Source organism: Gallus gallus, chromosome 24 (genome assembly GCF_016699485.2).
Source record: "Gallus gallus isolate bGalGal1 chromosome 24, bGalGal1.mat.broiler.GRCg7b, whole genome shotgun sequence".
NCBI classification, from domain to species: domain Eukaryota; kingdom Metazoa; phylum Chordata; class Aves; order Galliformes; family Phasianidae; genus Gallus; species Gallus gallus.
This window is the reverse complement of record NC_052555.1, coordinates 1945963-1961990: the sequence shown is the minus strand read 5'-3', so window position 1 is coordinate 1961990 and position 16028 is coordinate 1945963. Positions and strand designations below refer to the sequence as shown.

Genomic DNA, 16028 nt, shown 5'->3' with positions numbered 1-16028 from the left:
CCACCATGAATTGAGGCTTACCATACGAACAGCCTGGTGCTCACGGCCTCCAGCCCTTTCCCTTGCTCCTGGGACACACCAGCAGCAGTCGAGGCCCTATCTCAGAGCCCCACAGCACAGGAAAATCCGATTAAAGCCCAACACACCACCCCCCAAACAGAAGCACTGCTGAATGGGAGGGCTGAGGATGCCTGCCCACACCTGGGGCCTTGGCAGTGAGCTTTGCTCTGCTGCAGGAGCTTTCCTTGCTGCGTTTGATTGCTTCTCTCCCCTCGAGCACGGTCATTCCTGGGATCAGAGCTTCATGGAGGGAAGAGATAAAAAGGTGCCAGGAACGATGCCAAATCTCCATCCACTGAGGGCCAGCTGACGTTCTCCAGCTGCAATCTGGCTCTGCCCAGCGGTGATGCTCTGGCAGGTGCCAGGTGCAGGACCAGAGGAGACGGACGCAGCGAGAAGCTTCGCTCAGATATCTTGGCTGTGACAGGCAGGAGCTCAGCTGGCTCTTTGAGATCTTCAGGCTTCCAATTGGGAAACTAATTGCAGAAGCTGAGAGGGGTGGGCTGAGGGGTCACCCGGGTGCATATGGGCAAGGAGGAGCCCCAACAGGCCGGCTATCTCAGCCCAGGAAGAACCTGCATGGGGACACGTTGGCAAACACAGCGGGTCCCTGCCATCACCCTGGCCAGGTCCTCACGTGCATGGCATGAGGAGGCTGAAGTTTCTCCCTCTCTTTTGTCAGGTTGGATTTACTGCAACAGGAGAACGTTTCAGGAGAGATTTGTCATTGTTTGTGGCGGTTTGGAAAGCTCCTAAATATGCTCCGTGCAATCGCGAATGTAAATTGAATAGAAGGAAAAGCAATTTGTGAGGCATTAAAATCCCTCTGCAGGTTCCTTTGAAATGATCGATGTCTTAAACCGCGATGTTATCGAGACGTAACTGAGTTGGGCAGTGCAATCCAATCCCCCAAGCTGTTGCCTTCGCAGGTAATGTGGGCCACGTTTGCTCCTGACCTCGGCACTGGCACTGCTGTGCCTGCAAAGTGCTCTGTGCTGCTTTGGGTACCTCCACTGCACCGAGCAGAGCTGCGTGCAACACCTGGCTGAGCTCGCAGCGCCTGCAGGACTGCTCTGCTCACACGTGCTGCCTTTCCACCGTGCACATAACCCAGGCAAAGCCATTGCTGTGACGTTAGTAACCCTTCAGAAGCTCTTGGTGTGGCCTTGCAGCCACTCAGCTCCCCATAGCAAAGCACAAGCTGCAGCAAAATAGAAGCAATCACTGCTGCCCCATCGCCAGGGGGGGGGGGGTGGAGGGGATTGAAAATTCAGTGCACTGAGCATACAGCTGGCCTCTGTGCATCATGATGCAAGCCCCATGTTGAGATGCAAGAACTATGACCAACAGATGTATACAGCAAAGCCCACCATGAAAACACCTCTGTCTGTCGCAGGAAGAATTACAGCAGTGTAAGGGACTCTGCAAAAAAAACCATCATCTGGTTCCTGCAGCCCTGGAACCCGCATCTCCCAGCACAGCAGAGCTGCACACACACACCAACACAATGCATGCACTTTAGGAGCAGAGCAGCTTCCTGCAGCACCATACGCATGTATCCACCTGCAAGGCATGGGGTATAGCAAGGAGCCATGTGTTGCTCTGTGCACCATAGGAAGGAGCTGTGATACAAGGATCGGGACAGGGCACACAAAGATGCTCCAAGCAAAGACATCGTCTCCATCACTGCTCCTGCAGCATGGCTCTGCTGCAGACAGATAGGTGATGGTTTCTCTGCAAGAAAAGTTTCTTCCTAATCCCATTAGCTAGAGCTGGGCCTGTGCCCTGCAGCAGGCAGGTTGGGAGCTAACCGAAAGCCTTCGCTTATTGAAACAAACTCACAGCTGGAGCAGCACACACAGCCTGGTGCATGTAAAGCAGGAGCCCTTCTGGAATCACAGAGCAAGGGAAAGGGAGAAAGGAGTGAGGCAGCAAGATGGGACAAGGGAGGAGAGAGAAAGGGTTAAGCTTGCTGCTTCCCTCCCAGCCCCACGCGAGTATCTCTCAATCAGAGTGTGATTGCAATCAGCAGGAAGGTGCCGTTTGCATTAAACAGAGCAGGCGGAGGAAAGAAAAAAAACAACAGACTGTGCAATCTGCAAGATTTATGTAAAAAAAAAATGGCAAACAACAATAAAAGAACTGTCAGTTTTTGTTCCTCTTCTCCTTGTTACTTTCCCCAGCAGGGCACAAGGATGGAGCACAGAGCCCGGCTCTGCAGCTTGCCCCAGCCCCACTGCCCTGCCCGAGCCTTCCCTGTGCCAAGCCCTGCAATCAGCCTCCTTTACTACTCATTTTCCCTCATGTTTTTTAATTAAATTCTCCGCTTCCTTCAAACACCACTCAATGAACCATTCAGGTTTCCTTCAAACACCCTTGAAAACGTTGAACCGGGGAGCACAGCGCAACAGCAGCCCCAAACAGGTGCCCAAGGAGCAGCACCCACGGCATGCAGGCACTGGGGAGGAGCTGTGGGGTAAAACACAGACCAATGGGATTTATAGCACGTTGGAGGCAACCAACCTGCTTGCTGCAACTTCAAGGTAAGGACAGACCTGAAGATGGCACTCATGGGCCACCCTTCCCAGAGCAGAGCTCCGTGCTGACCCCCCCTCACCCAGGGGTGATTCAGAGCCCCCGCAGCCTCCCCCAGGTTACCAAGGGGGTTGCAGGATGCTCCCCCCTCCCCAGCCCCCAGGAGCCGTGTTCTGCTCATGTACGAGGCCCAACACTGGGAAGGAAGGATGAGACACTGCAGGAGCGAGGGCACGCTTTGCAGGGGGAATAAAAGGGTTTGCTTCCATCCCTTCAACATTTGCTGCCTTTCAGCTGCACTCAGCAGCATCCCCTGTCTGTATGCTGGCACACAGGGCTCCAGCAGCCCCAGTTACCCACCTGGAGCCCCTGTGCCAAACTGGGGCTGATGTATGGCTCTGCATCAAGACTCAACGGGAAGTGGATAAAATCCGATGGGGTTTTGCTCAGTGTTCTGCTTTGAGGGCCGCGGCACGTTTGAAGCAGCAGCTCAAAGGGAAGCACAAGGGCCTTTGAAGCCCCCCTGCGGCTTGGGACTGCATGAAAAAGCCCCCATGAGCTCAAGAACACCTTCACTGCCTTTGCAGAGCATTGCAGCGAGCTCAGTCCTCAGCCTACGGGGCTCCAGCACTAACCCCTAACACTCCATGGGGGCAGACACAGCATTTCCCAACCCCACCGTGCCCACTGCCCACATCTCTCAGTGCCACATCCCCATGGTTATGGAACACCCCCAGGGACGGTGACCCCCCACCCCTGGGCAGCTGTGCAGTGCAGCACCACTCTTCCTGAGAACAAATGCTTCCTAATACCCAACGTGAGCTCAACCCTGCTAGGTGGGTGCCCCCCACCACACCTGCCCATGTGTGCCCATATAGGGGACAGTAAGCAGGGTGATGTCTTACTAAGAGATCTACTCGCTGGCAGAGCGCTGCTCCCATGCCCTATGCATTATTGATGCCCTGCACCACAGCCCCCCTTTATCTGCCTTCCAAGGGGCTCCGGAGGAAAATGAATCTCTGACACAGCGATTTTGATCCCAGCTAAACGGAAGAGAAAGACACTCAGACCTATCTGCCAAGGGGAGGTGGCAGGGAGCAAATCCAGCCCCACGGGGCCGTGCACGGGGAAGAGATGGAGCTCACACATCACCCCACTTCATCTCTTCCCCTTCTGCCGACCTCCGCCTGTCCTCAGGCTGCAGCCAACCCCACGCCGGCCTCGGGGAGCACTTTTGAAGTGTCTGATGCACTCGAGGTGCTGCCATCAATTAAATAAATCTGTGCCATGCATCAAACAAACAAATAAATACACGGAGGCGGCTGAAAAGCTCTGCATTTTTCCTATATTCACCTAGACTCGCGTGCACTTAAAGCCAATTTTTCAAGCAATAAAACACCGTTGAATTTTTCTCCATGAAAAATTCATTCTGTCTCACAACCATACAGGAAGCAAAGAAACAAACAAATAAATAAAGCCCTCCTTGGTGGAAAGCATCGCCCAAACAACCTCTGATGGAGCCTCTGCACTGCACGGAGGGACGCAGTTTCCAACCACCCCACCACTGGGAACCCGCAGCACAGCCCAAATAAAGCAGCGATAATAAAATGATAGTTATTAATTCAGAGTGATGCACAGAGCTGCCCCTTCTCCCCACCCGGCCCCTGCTCACAGCTCATCACTGCTCCTCCCTCTCCCGCATCCAGGTTCTTTATAAATAGTTCTTTTAATCAGGGCTGCTCCCCGCTCTGGGAGGCGATGCGCGGTGCCGGCGCCGGTTGCAAATGGGTGCCCCAGATCTATGTGGGGCTGCCTCGTATCCTCAGCAGAGGGACACCAAGCCACATGGATCGACACGGCAATAAGACATAGCAGGCCCTGTAGGTGGGGAAACCACTCCTCTTTCCTTGCCTTCCCATCTCCTGTTGGCAAAGCCCCATCTGGCAGATCGTCTCCTTGATAAGCAGATGGGAGGACGTGACCACTGCATCCCAGCATCCCATCTCAACCTGCTCCCAACAAAAGCCAAGATGCCAATCATGGGTTTCCCAGTGCCCAGTGTGAACATTGACACTGCATAACCTGGGACATCCATCCATCCCAGCCACGGGATGAGTTTGCTGAGCAACACGCAGTGCCCCCAGGATTCCCCTCCTCAGACATCTGCAACCACGGTGGAGGTGTTGGCATGTGGACACAGCATGGAAATTGGCTCCCACTTCAGACAACAAATGGGCACTGTCATTACGGAGCAACGTGAAAAATGAAGCCCTGTTTGCTTTGTGAGTGCAGGAAGGGCAAAGGAGAAGGATGCAGGAAACCCTTTGTACTGCCACTGCTCGCCAAAGGATGCGAGAGACCCCTGTTGCATTGCCACTGCCCACCAAATCCCACCTCCTGAGCAAAGCACACTATCTGCTCTGGCTGCCTGCTGTCTGTGCTTTGCGAAAAAGGATGCAAGCACAAAATGCAACCCCTGCTGCTAATGCGACGTCCTCAATTAAATGGGAATCGCGCCCTTTTGCAGGTGCATACCTCTATCAACAGTGGCATCACACACACAAGCACACGTTGCACAGGGATGCTGCAGAAATAACTCCTTCTAAGTGCTGGCGTTAGGGTGCATCAGCAGGACACGTGTCCCTCGGGTGATGTCCCTTAGCACACTGTGGTCACCCTGTGCATGCACCCCCTGCATCCGACACCGCTCAGCTTGCTCCGTGCCATCTCTCCCCTTGGAACGGTGGATAACAAAATGCCACCCTGCAAAGAACCAAACCAACCCCAAAACCTGTTCCTGTGCTATTTCCTTTCTCCCACGGCCTCAGCACAGCCCTCCCTCCGGCTGTGAGACAGCCCTGCTCTACCAGCTGGTGGGGAGAGAGGTCGAGCAAGTGACAGCCGAGCCCCTTCCAGTGCAGGCTGAGATCCACTGCCAGACACGTGGGGCAGGACGGGCATCGTGGGAGACATTTCCTGCCCTGGAAGCCCTTCCCAGCACAGACAGCAAACCCTTCACTACCGCGGCACAGAGGTGGGCTCACAGCCCCAGCCCAGGAGACACGTTCGTTACTGAAAGGCATCCAAATAACTGAAAAGGTAAATAAAAGCGAGGTGGCAAAGGCGAACGCGGTTGGCAGTGCCTGCTGCTCATTAGGAAAGGGGGCACTTAACACTACACAGACAGCAAATTAGCCTTTAATCATCGCCTTCCTTCGCTGGGTTTTATCTGTGAGTGCTGTAAGCTCCGGCACCTCCCTGGCGCAGGCAGCCCTGGGGACTCCAGCTCGCCTCCTGTTTATTCCCCAGCTGCTTTGTTGTCTCAGATCAGCAGAATTAGGGAGCCGTGTCGGCAGAGATACTTCTGTGCAGCCAGCGAGGAGTTCACACACAAAATTGATATTCGCCGCAAATTATTTTGGATGATTTACTGGAATGAATTAACTCGCAGCGACGCGGGGAAAATTCCAACGCGGCGGCCGCCTGCAGCCCTCCTACAGCAGCACAGCATCACCCCAGCAAGGCCACGCCGCCACCCCCACCGCACCCCTCCTGCAGGTTGGCACGGCCCGAGGCGATGCTGGAGCACGGGGGGGAACGTGGGCAGTGCCAAAACACGGCTTCAATTCCAGCTTTGCCTTTGCTTTGTAGGGATGCTGGCTGCTGCCCACCCCAAAGCCACGAGGCTTGGGCAGAGGCACCGTAAGGCCTCGCTGTTGCTGGCTGTGATGTGGGTTGATCGCTGCGCTCGCTGCAGCTCGAGGGGCTTCCCTGCAGTGTGGATGGATGTGGCTGCTTGGGAAACCTTCGGATTTTGCTCTGTCAGCCCAACGCGCTCATCCCAGCACCCAACACCCCGCAGGGAGAAATGCCACCAGCGGGGGAAGAAGAGGAGATGGCGCACTGCCAGCACGCAGATTTGCTCATGAATTAAACCTCCGCATCTCAGTTTTGTACTATGGACAGTGTGGATACTGACGGAGCCGGGGGGAGAGGCACCCTGCATGCACAGCACCGGGGAAGTTCTGACAGAGGTGGGAACCAGAGTGCTGCTCACACTTCTGCTGTCTCGGTTTCCAGAGATAATGGCACCGACTGATCTTTTCCAGCCCTTTTGAAATCTCCGGATGAAAGACTCGAGGCTTAGCACGGGGAAAAGGGACCGCATCCCACTGGGACAGCTCTCCCCTTCCATGTGCACGTCCTCACGGAGCGGATCCCACAGCCCTGCCTGGCCTCAGGTCGGGGTCCCACGCAGGATGTGACGCCGGGCAGCTCAGCACAGGGTTATGTCAAGTCAAGAGCACTTAGGGATCTCTAATTAGCACCTCTTAGTCCACGAGTGCACCCGGCCAGCGCTGCTCATGCCGCAACTCTGCTGACTTTGAGGGCTTACAGGACGGATGAACTCAATCCTCCAATCCTGCATTTCCCTCCCACCACCACCTCAATCCTATACACCGTCAGCAGGGTTCATGGGTTCACCCCTCCTGCAGATGGGGCCTCCTCAAAAGCCCACCCCAAAGCCATGATGCTGTGACCACGGGGTCCCACCACCCCCTCTCCCTGGCTGCGAGCTGCCTCGATGCCACGCTGGAATTGCTCATAACCCTGTGCCTGTTCCCTGAGTGGCTCTGAGGATCCTCAGGGACTCACAGCATTACACACCAAGCCCTGCAAAGCTCAGCACAGTGAAGGACACAGTTCCACGCATGGGGACAGCCGGTGCCACCAGCTGCCATCCCCTCCCTGCAGTACCCAACCCCATTCCCCATGGTCTTCTCTGCTCACATGCAGCCCGGACACAAAGCACTGCAAACTCTTTGAAATAAGCATGGAAATTGGTTTCCAGGCTCCAGCAGTTCCTAAATAATGGATGGTTAAGATAATAAAAAGAAAAAAAGAAAGCGGTGCACAAAGTGGATTCAAAAAATAAAAAGGCAGAGTGTGTTTTCAGTGCAAACCTCCAAGAAAACCTGAACTGGGAACAGGGTGAGGTGTTGGGGAGGAGCAGCACCGGCTGCAGCCATTTAACCCTGAAGCTCCTCTTCCCTTTCCATTCCGCCTCAATGCAGATGTAATGTATTCTGTCAGTGCCAAATTTGGGCTGAAAAATGCACCGGCCTTTGGGAGACGTCTGGATGGAAGTGGAGGATGAGTGCAGAACGCAATGCTGGAGGCAAAAGGAAACAGCAAAGGGGGAAGGCGCCGGGCTGGGCTCCATCAGCACTCCCATGTGTACCTGTATGCACCGCTCCAACTACATCCCCACGTGGCATAATTCACTCAACGGCGCTGTTTCACCGCGTCAGCAAAATGAAGAGATTCAATTACAGCCTTTGACTGGGCCTGCTTATTGTTATTTATCACACGGCGCATCCCGGCTGCTGGGGAGAGAGACGTCCAGGTGCTGCAGTGCTGCCCGTCTCACTGCTTAATTGAAACGATGACACCTGGCTCGCGTGGCCCGGAGCTGGGCAGGGCCCCCTGCACAGCACCCAGCCATGTGCTCCCAGCCATGTGCTCCCAGCCCAGCAGCACGACGTTCCATCAGTGCCCAAAGCAGGCTACCTGCATCCCCTCCACGCTGCCCATCCCACCCCTGGCTGACTGCTCCTCGCCCTGCTCTGCTCCCGCTCGCAGCCAACACGATGCGCTTCCTCGCCCTGCATCCACGTGGATCAGTCTGCCTTTGGATGAAATGCAGACTCACCCTCAGGGAGTGAACCCCCATTCACACAGTGGGAATGAGTGAGTGAGGAGCGCAGGGCAGGCTGAGCCCCCGGCCAGCACACCGGCTGCCATCCACGCCTGGAGAGACGCGGACTCCATGCAAATCTTCCTTCCTTGGCAGCTCCGTCTCCTGATCATTTGTGACAGCCCAAGTTTTGTCAGCCAGACACATTTACAAAGGGAAAAAAATAAAATAAAAGACGAAACGGAGCAAGCCAAAACAAGTTGGGGATGTGCTGGGGGAGGGGGCGGGGAAAGGAGGTGGGAGGAAATGGAGGGTCCCCAGAGATGGCAGCAAATATGCAAACTTTCCCCATTTCCTCTGCCTACTCCGTGTTAACAACCAGACAGACATCTTGTATATATTTGATAAATAAGCCTCTCCGTTTATTCAGGGGAGTGAATTTGTAGCTATTATGATTCAAATGGCATGACAGGTTCCGGATTGTTGTATTTATTTATTTATTTATTTTGCTATTGAGTTTGAAAAAGAAAGAAAAAAAACGACGGGGAAATTGCAAAACTCAAAGCCGTTTTCATTGGCTCCGGACCCTCCCCGTGCCCAGATGGACAGACCCTGCTCTGTGTGTATCTATAAGGAACACAACAGCCAGCCTGAGCACCTCCTTCCTCGAGACGGGAGGATGAGGGGTGCAATAAATAATTTAGAAATTGCTACCATCGCCTGATTCAGAGTGATGGATCTGGCATGTGTTACAACAAGGCACATGCTGTATTCATTACCCATCGAGCTACATTTTAATTTCTCCCTCATTAACCTTATCTGCGACTGGGGTTGTGCATCAAGTCAAATCCTTCGGATGTCAATCAATTCATTAGATGGTTGTTTGCTTTGTCATATGTGCTGTTATCGCTTATTAGCCTGCCACGCCGATCAATCAATCAAAGCCAGGGGCCGGGGATGCACTGCAGCAGCGCGGTGCTGCTCTGCCACACCAGGAGCACAGCCCCACACAGCCCCACGTGGGGAAAAAGAACTGACAGCCAGCAAATAGTCCCCGCTCGGCCTCCTTCAGCTTTGTTTCAGGCCGCTGAAGCATGCGATAAGTGTGCAAAGCACCAATACGGCTCGCTAAGTGCCGGCAGGGCTTCAGATCTGGCACAAAGGATGGCCAGCAGCACAAGAAGTCCCCTATGATGCACTCCCGATGCCTTTTCCACTTGGGAAGAGCTCTTCGAGCATCTCCTCATGTTTCCAACCCATGGGTGCACCCAAGGAAGGCTCTGTGTTCACACGCCCACCCAACCCCACCCTTCAGCATCACCTCTTCAAGCACCATTACTGTGTATGATGGGAAAGGAACCAGACTGGGGTGAGCACCGCTGCGCCAAGGAGGGTCCCAAAAGGGACCGGGTGCCCCTGTGCAGCTGCTCTGGTTGGAAATGCTAAGGGTGGCACTGCAGGGCACCCCTTTGGTGCTGCAGGTACTGGAGAGCCGAGCCCTCCATCCTGCAGCCACAAAGCACAATGCAGTGCTCCTGCATGCAGCCGTGCTGCTCCTATTCCCACGCACATGGGCAAGCAGGTGCTGCTGGCAAGGGTGTGAGTACAGAGGAACAGAGGGAATCCCAGCGTGAGCACTTCAGCTCTGCTCAGCGTTCCCCCAACCTCATAAAGTAAAGCGAGGGCGTGCAGGCTTGGGGTTTGCTCAGGGTGTTCAGTGGAGAGGTGGGATATGACTCACTTGCAGCAGAGGTGATTTGCTGGCTCACCACCCCCACGGGGAAAGCCCAAAGATAACCAAGCACAAAAGGGGGGGACAAGGACATCCCAGGCTGAAAACAGTGGCAACACAGAGCTGGCATTCAGCAGTGGCAACCACGGCCAAAAAAAGGTCAATTACAGCCATTTTCTTCTGAGCATCAGTGCTCACATCTTGTAGCAGTTGCCAGGACTCCCAGGAGTGCTGAGCATCACCAGCTGAGGCCACAAGCCCCAGGTGACACCAAGGGACCACATCACCCCCTCCCTCATCAGCAAGGCAAGACAGATCTGAAATCTATTTGCCACCAAATCCTTATTTTCCACCAAATCCCTTAAAAACAACGACTGGCTCCATTTCTCCTCAGATTTCCCAATGAATGCTTCCCTTTCCCCCCACCAGAACCATTTGCAGGTAAGCGAAAGCTTCCTGAAGGCTCATCCCACCATCCCCATTTTCTCGGGGCTCATCTGACCCCGTTAGCACATCTTAATTGCTATGGGCACAGCAACAGACTTTCACACGTCTGCCGGGTCTGTCTGTCTGTCTGCTGGGGAGAATGCAAACCCACAGCCGTGCAGCCCACAGCCCCACAGGCTGCAGGCTGGGGCTCTGCAGGCAATCTGCCCCCCCAGGACCCTCAGCTGTTTGCAGGGGGAGAGATGTGCAGGGCGAGCAGTCAGCACTCACCTCCCAGCCCCCCTCTTGGCCAATGCTGGTGATGGGATCTGCCACAAGGGGAGGTGCTGGCGGTGCCACGTGCCAACACTGAACTTCTGGGGATGCTCTGAGCTGAGGATGCATTGGGACAGCAACGTCCCCGAGGTGGGGACAGCAGGCAGCCGCCCAGGGACGGATCCGGCGGCGGTGGAAGTTGGCAGTGGTTAATTTGTCATCATGGAAACGGGCAGCCCGGGTCAGCGCTGGCGGCGGAGGAGCGCTGCTGCCTGTGCTCTGTTCATTTTTTTTCATTTCTTTTAAGGGGATTTCATTTAAAAAAGCTGCCTTGATAAGGAATTTACCGGGGCAAAACGAGATTACACCCAAGCTCAGAGTAGCTAAAAGCAGCGGCGCTGCTGGGCACTCAGAGGCTGCTGCGTGCACTATCTCTCTATCATCACATATATCCTTCTATCTAATCTATCTAGCACCGTATATACCCTTTAGCTCCCCAGCTCTCACAATCCCTGCCCTCTATCCATCATCCCCCTATTCATCAACACACATCCAGCTCTATCTACGCAGCCATCACTATAAATATCCCATCCATCCATCTCTCCCAATCTCTCTCTCATCTCCCTACCTACATATATACATGTACATGTAGATACGCACACACCTGTCTACCTGTCATCAGCAGCACTCTCCTCTTTGCCTCTTCCACCCTCCATCCCTCACTCATGTATCCTCCCATCCTCCAGCCCATCCATCACAATCTGCTCTGCCAGATTTACTACATGAGGGCACCCAACGTTTTGCCATCTATCACCAATCCAGGCCCTACTGAGCTGCAGGACCCCATTCCCCACGCCCTGGTGCATCAGGAGAAGGGACTGCATGGGTTACACTGCTGGGAGCAGCACTCTGACCTGGCTGAAGTGAGGATTTACAGCAAAATCCAACCCGCAGCCCAGCAGTATGAGTGCCCCGTGCCACCCTGGATCCTGCAAACTCTCTGCAGTGCTCTGCAGCAGCAGCGTGCAATGGCAGGAGGGCATTTTGGCGGTGCACAGAGCAGATGGGTGGCAGAGCAGTGAGCAAAAGCCTCTCAAATCCGATATTCCCTCTCCAAACCCACTGCTGAGCCCCCTTCGTGCTGTAACCTCCCCACATGGCCCCAGGGCAGCTCCGTGCCGGGGCTGTTGGACCCACGGGGGCACAGAGAAGCACTGCACGATCTGCCAGAGAGGAGAGACGCACAGGCAGTGCTTAAAAACTGAAAGCTGTTACTTTAATTACGGCCTTTCTGCTTTATCACCAATAGCATTTCTCACACATTCATCAGCAAACCTGGTAATAAATCAATCGCGGGTAGCCAGGAGCTGCAGTCTGGCTCCTTCCCCTTCTCTTCCCCGCTCCCTCCGAGCTCTCGCCCCATTAGTATGCAGTCCAGCACTGCTGCTCTGTGCATTTCTCATCGGCTTTGGGCTGGAAGCCGGCAGCAAGCCGCTGCCCCCGGCACGGATTGCACACAGGCAGCTCAGGCTGCAGGATGGCAGACGTGGCAGCACCTGGTGGGGCATGGTGAGGGACTGGGGGGGCTTGGGGACATGGGGACATGGGGATAGGGCAGGTGGGCGGGCACGGAGCTGTGCCCTAAAATCCTGGTGGCGAGCTGCATGGGCAGATAGGTGACCCCCACACTGGCACAAAATATTTTCCATGCACTAACACTGTTGATTCACGTACCCGCTGCTGAACGCAGACACAGAGCTCAAGGCAAGGGAGAAGCACATAAAGGAGTTTTCGTGACTCTTTGCTGCATGCTTCAATTTTTTTTTCTTACTGAAGTGCTTCTGAGCTTCACTCTCCAGCAGCAGAGCCCGGCCCCTCACTGCATGCCTCCACCCAGCACCGCCCAGATGTGCACAGCAGCTGCCCAGGTGTGCATGGCACATCATCGGGCTGCACTGATGGCCGGGCAGCGCTGCAGGGGGAGCAGCCACTTCACCTCCTGGTCCTCTGCTCCACATCAGCCCTGCTCAGTGGTGACCCCCCATTGCTAGACAGGCCCCTTCCAATTCCTGGCGGATTGAGTGTGCAAATCAAATTGACCTTGAGCACTAATTGGCCCTCTAATTAGCACCCTCAACAGAGAAGCAAAGGACCAGGAGGAGAGTATCTTTTCAGAGGAGGTGGCAAAGCCCTGGCCTGGGGAAGAGGAGCAGCCACTCTGCCGTGTGCTCCTGCATGCAGCGAAAGGACAATTACTGAACCGCCCCCCCGAGGATAACTCTCAGCTCTGGCCAGGAAGGACGGTGCACAGACCTGGGCAGAGCAGCCCAAGCCAAAGGGCACCACTGCATCCCAGGGGTCTTCTGGGGCCACCCCACCCGGCTATCTGTGGAGCTCAGCTCCAGCATCCGCCCTGCCCTCCATCCCATCACACACCACCTCCCTCCATCACAGCCCTCCATCTCTCACCCTCCCACACCCAGGCACGCGTTTCCCTCCTCTTCTCCCCTCCTTTAGCCTCTCCTCGGGAGCTCTGGGCTTGACATTTCCATCCACCATTATTTACAGGAGGTCACATCTGCAGAACCGCTCGCAGGTGCTCTCCCCTCTCTGCCTGCTCTGCGGGCCAACAGCTCACTGCAGATGTTGTTAATTCTGCAAATCCCCAAATCCCACCCTCCTGCCACCCCTGTCGGGGGGACTGTGCAGACACCACGTGCTAAAGCTGACAGCAATCACAACCATTTGCTGCCAGCAAGCCCAGGGAACCCCGTGTGGGTCCAGCAACACAGGGACCCCAGCGTGGGGCTGGCCCGGCTCCCACCGCTGCAGGGCGAAGCAGAAGAGCAGCGCTGAGGTGGGCGCTTGAAAACGTAAACCCAAACCTTTGTGCATTTTTCTTCCCTGAAAATAACAACTCGGTGCTGAGCGACGGCAGCCCGCAGCCCTCCGCCCCACGCGCTCCCCACGCCGCTCAGCAGCTGCCGCCTCCCTCACCTCGTTGCTTCCCTGACCATAACTGCTCTTTAATTATTTAATGCCTGCAAAATACCTCGAGACTTGCAATGGGAGGGAGATGAACCGCGCGACCTAAAATCGGTCTTTTCCATCTCAAACTCCTCGCATTTTATCCTGGGATGAAAGGAGCTCTATTAGGCAAAGCATCAGTATTATTAGATTTCCTTGGAGTCCTAACAAACGGATATTAGATTATTACTGCAGATGCATTTCTAAGGCACTCATCACCAGAGTATCTGGGCATCAATTACACAGATTTAGAGATAAAAACGCTTCCCCCGAGAGAAAAAGAGTACAAAACCCCTTCTTCTCTTTGCCTCCTTTCCCCATTTCTTCCAAAATACGTTTGCTTCCCTCCCACTGCCTTCTGCAGAGCTCGAGCTGCTTACAAGGAGAGCTCTCCGGTTGATGGGCAACCCTACATCTTTGAAACATCTGAAGCTGTAAAAGCTTTTTGTAAAGACTGGCAGGAGTCAGCTGAAGAGATTTCAATGTGCAAATGGACATAAAAAAGATGCAAGGAGAGGAACGAAGCGTCAGATTCATTGTTCTAAGGACAAAGGGTTTGCCATTAGATGAGGTGACCCGGCGGCCTGGCTGCAGCCCCTACAGGTCACGCTGCAGGAGGAGGGGTGAGGCTGGAGGGGAGAATTGGGAAAGCTGCAAAGTTCGGCTGATAACGTCTCTGATAATTCTCTGCATTGCTGTTTCCATTATGCCGACCCGCAGGAATTGTGCTGGATGCTGAACACACAGATCCGTGGCGAGCAGTGCTTAAAGGCTGAAAAGATCAAAGTTGGAGAGAGAAAACAAGGAGCAGGAGCTGGCCGGGATCCTGCAGCACTGGGACTCTCCTCACCTCCAGGTCCCAATGGGAACGGAGCCGGTCTGGGATGGTGCATCACCCCATTGCTCACTTTGACCTTCCCTGCCCTTCCAGAGTGCCTCACGAAGGCCAAAGCACACTCAACAGTCACTCCACTTCGGCAGCTGGTCCTGGAGATGCTGTCTGGCCCCGTTTCAGAGCAAAGCACCAATGGATGGCTACAGCTGGCAGCGCTGCGCTGCGCCCCTTCCAGCCCACCACACTCACACCCCACCACCATCTCACTGCCGTGCACATGAGATGCTTCCAGCCCCTCTCGCTCACACAGCAACCTGCCCTGAGGGGTGAAACCCCAAACACATTTCATTCTGCTCTAGAGGGAAAACACATATGGCTGCTGGCCACATGATGCAGGTGAGCTGGGCTCAGCCTGGGACAGCATGGGCAGGTCCTTACAAGCAAAGGGATCTGGCACCAGCAGAAGAGAGCAATGCCAGTGTAAAGATCAGGGATCCAATGACAAGAGCATCATGCCCTCATGCTGCAGTGCTGAGAGGGATCGGGTTGAGCATTAGCAAAAAAAATTCTCCTCTGAAAGAGCAGTGCTGCACTGCACAGCTGCCCAGGGAGGGGGGGTCACCAACCCTGGGGGTGTTCCATAACCATGGGGCTGTGGCCCTGAGGGATGTGGGCAGTGGGCACGGTGGGGTGGGGTTGGTGATCTCAAGAGGTCTTTTCCAACCTGAATGATTCTATGCTGGCTCCAGCTGAGCAAAGGTGACAACCCAAGAGTGAGTGGGGGCCCCAAGAGCACCCCAAGCTCCAGTGATGGAGAGCAGAACACACGACACCTCTGCTGGAGGCCTTTACGAGCTACAGGTTCTCTCTCAGTTCTTCCTCCCTGCCAGCCCCAAGAACGAGCCATCACAGCAACTCCATCACCACCTCTGGTCTCTGTGATAACAAGGAAAGGATAATCCGACATCTCGCTTGCCCGGCATCGATTTACAATTAAGAAAGTTCTCCAAAGATCCGAAGACCCACCCATTCCCCCTCTCCTCTAACCCCGCTCCGTGCACAAACATCTCTCCATGGTTCACGAGCAGCCTCGGAAATCAATGCTCGCTGAAACACGGTTAGTTCCTCTGGTTTATTTATTATTTTCCCAGCTTGAACTCAACCCTCCTTCCGCGCAGGGAGAGCAGGGGAGGGATCACCCAGCGCTTTGCAGGCACGCACGCAGTGCTCGGAGCGTCCCGCAGCAGCGAGGCTGGCTTTTCCATGGCTGCAGCCGGGGATCACTTTGCAAAGTTAATTGCGAAGCCGGCAGCGGCGCCTGAGCAGAAGGCGAGCCCTGCAAAGCCAATTCCCACCAGGAGGAACCGATGGGGTTTCTGTGCAGAAGGGGCAGAGCGGGGCAGGGGTGGGGGAGCAGAGTGCAGCACAGACAACCGCCC

At 54.9% G+C, this 16028-nt stretch overlaps 1 protein-coding gene across 6 annotated transcripts in view; it reads right to left on the bottom strand.

Moving 5' to 3' along the window:
* NTM (neurotrimin) overlaps positions 1 to 16028 on the bottom strand; it is a 313044-nt gene that overhangs the window by 202112 nt on the left and 94904 nt on the right. The window lies entirely within an intron of this gene.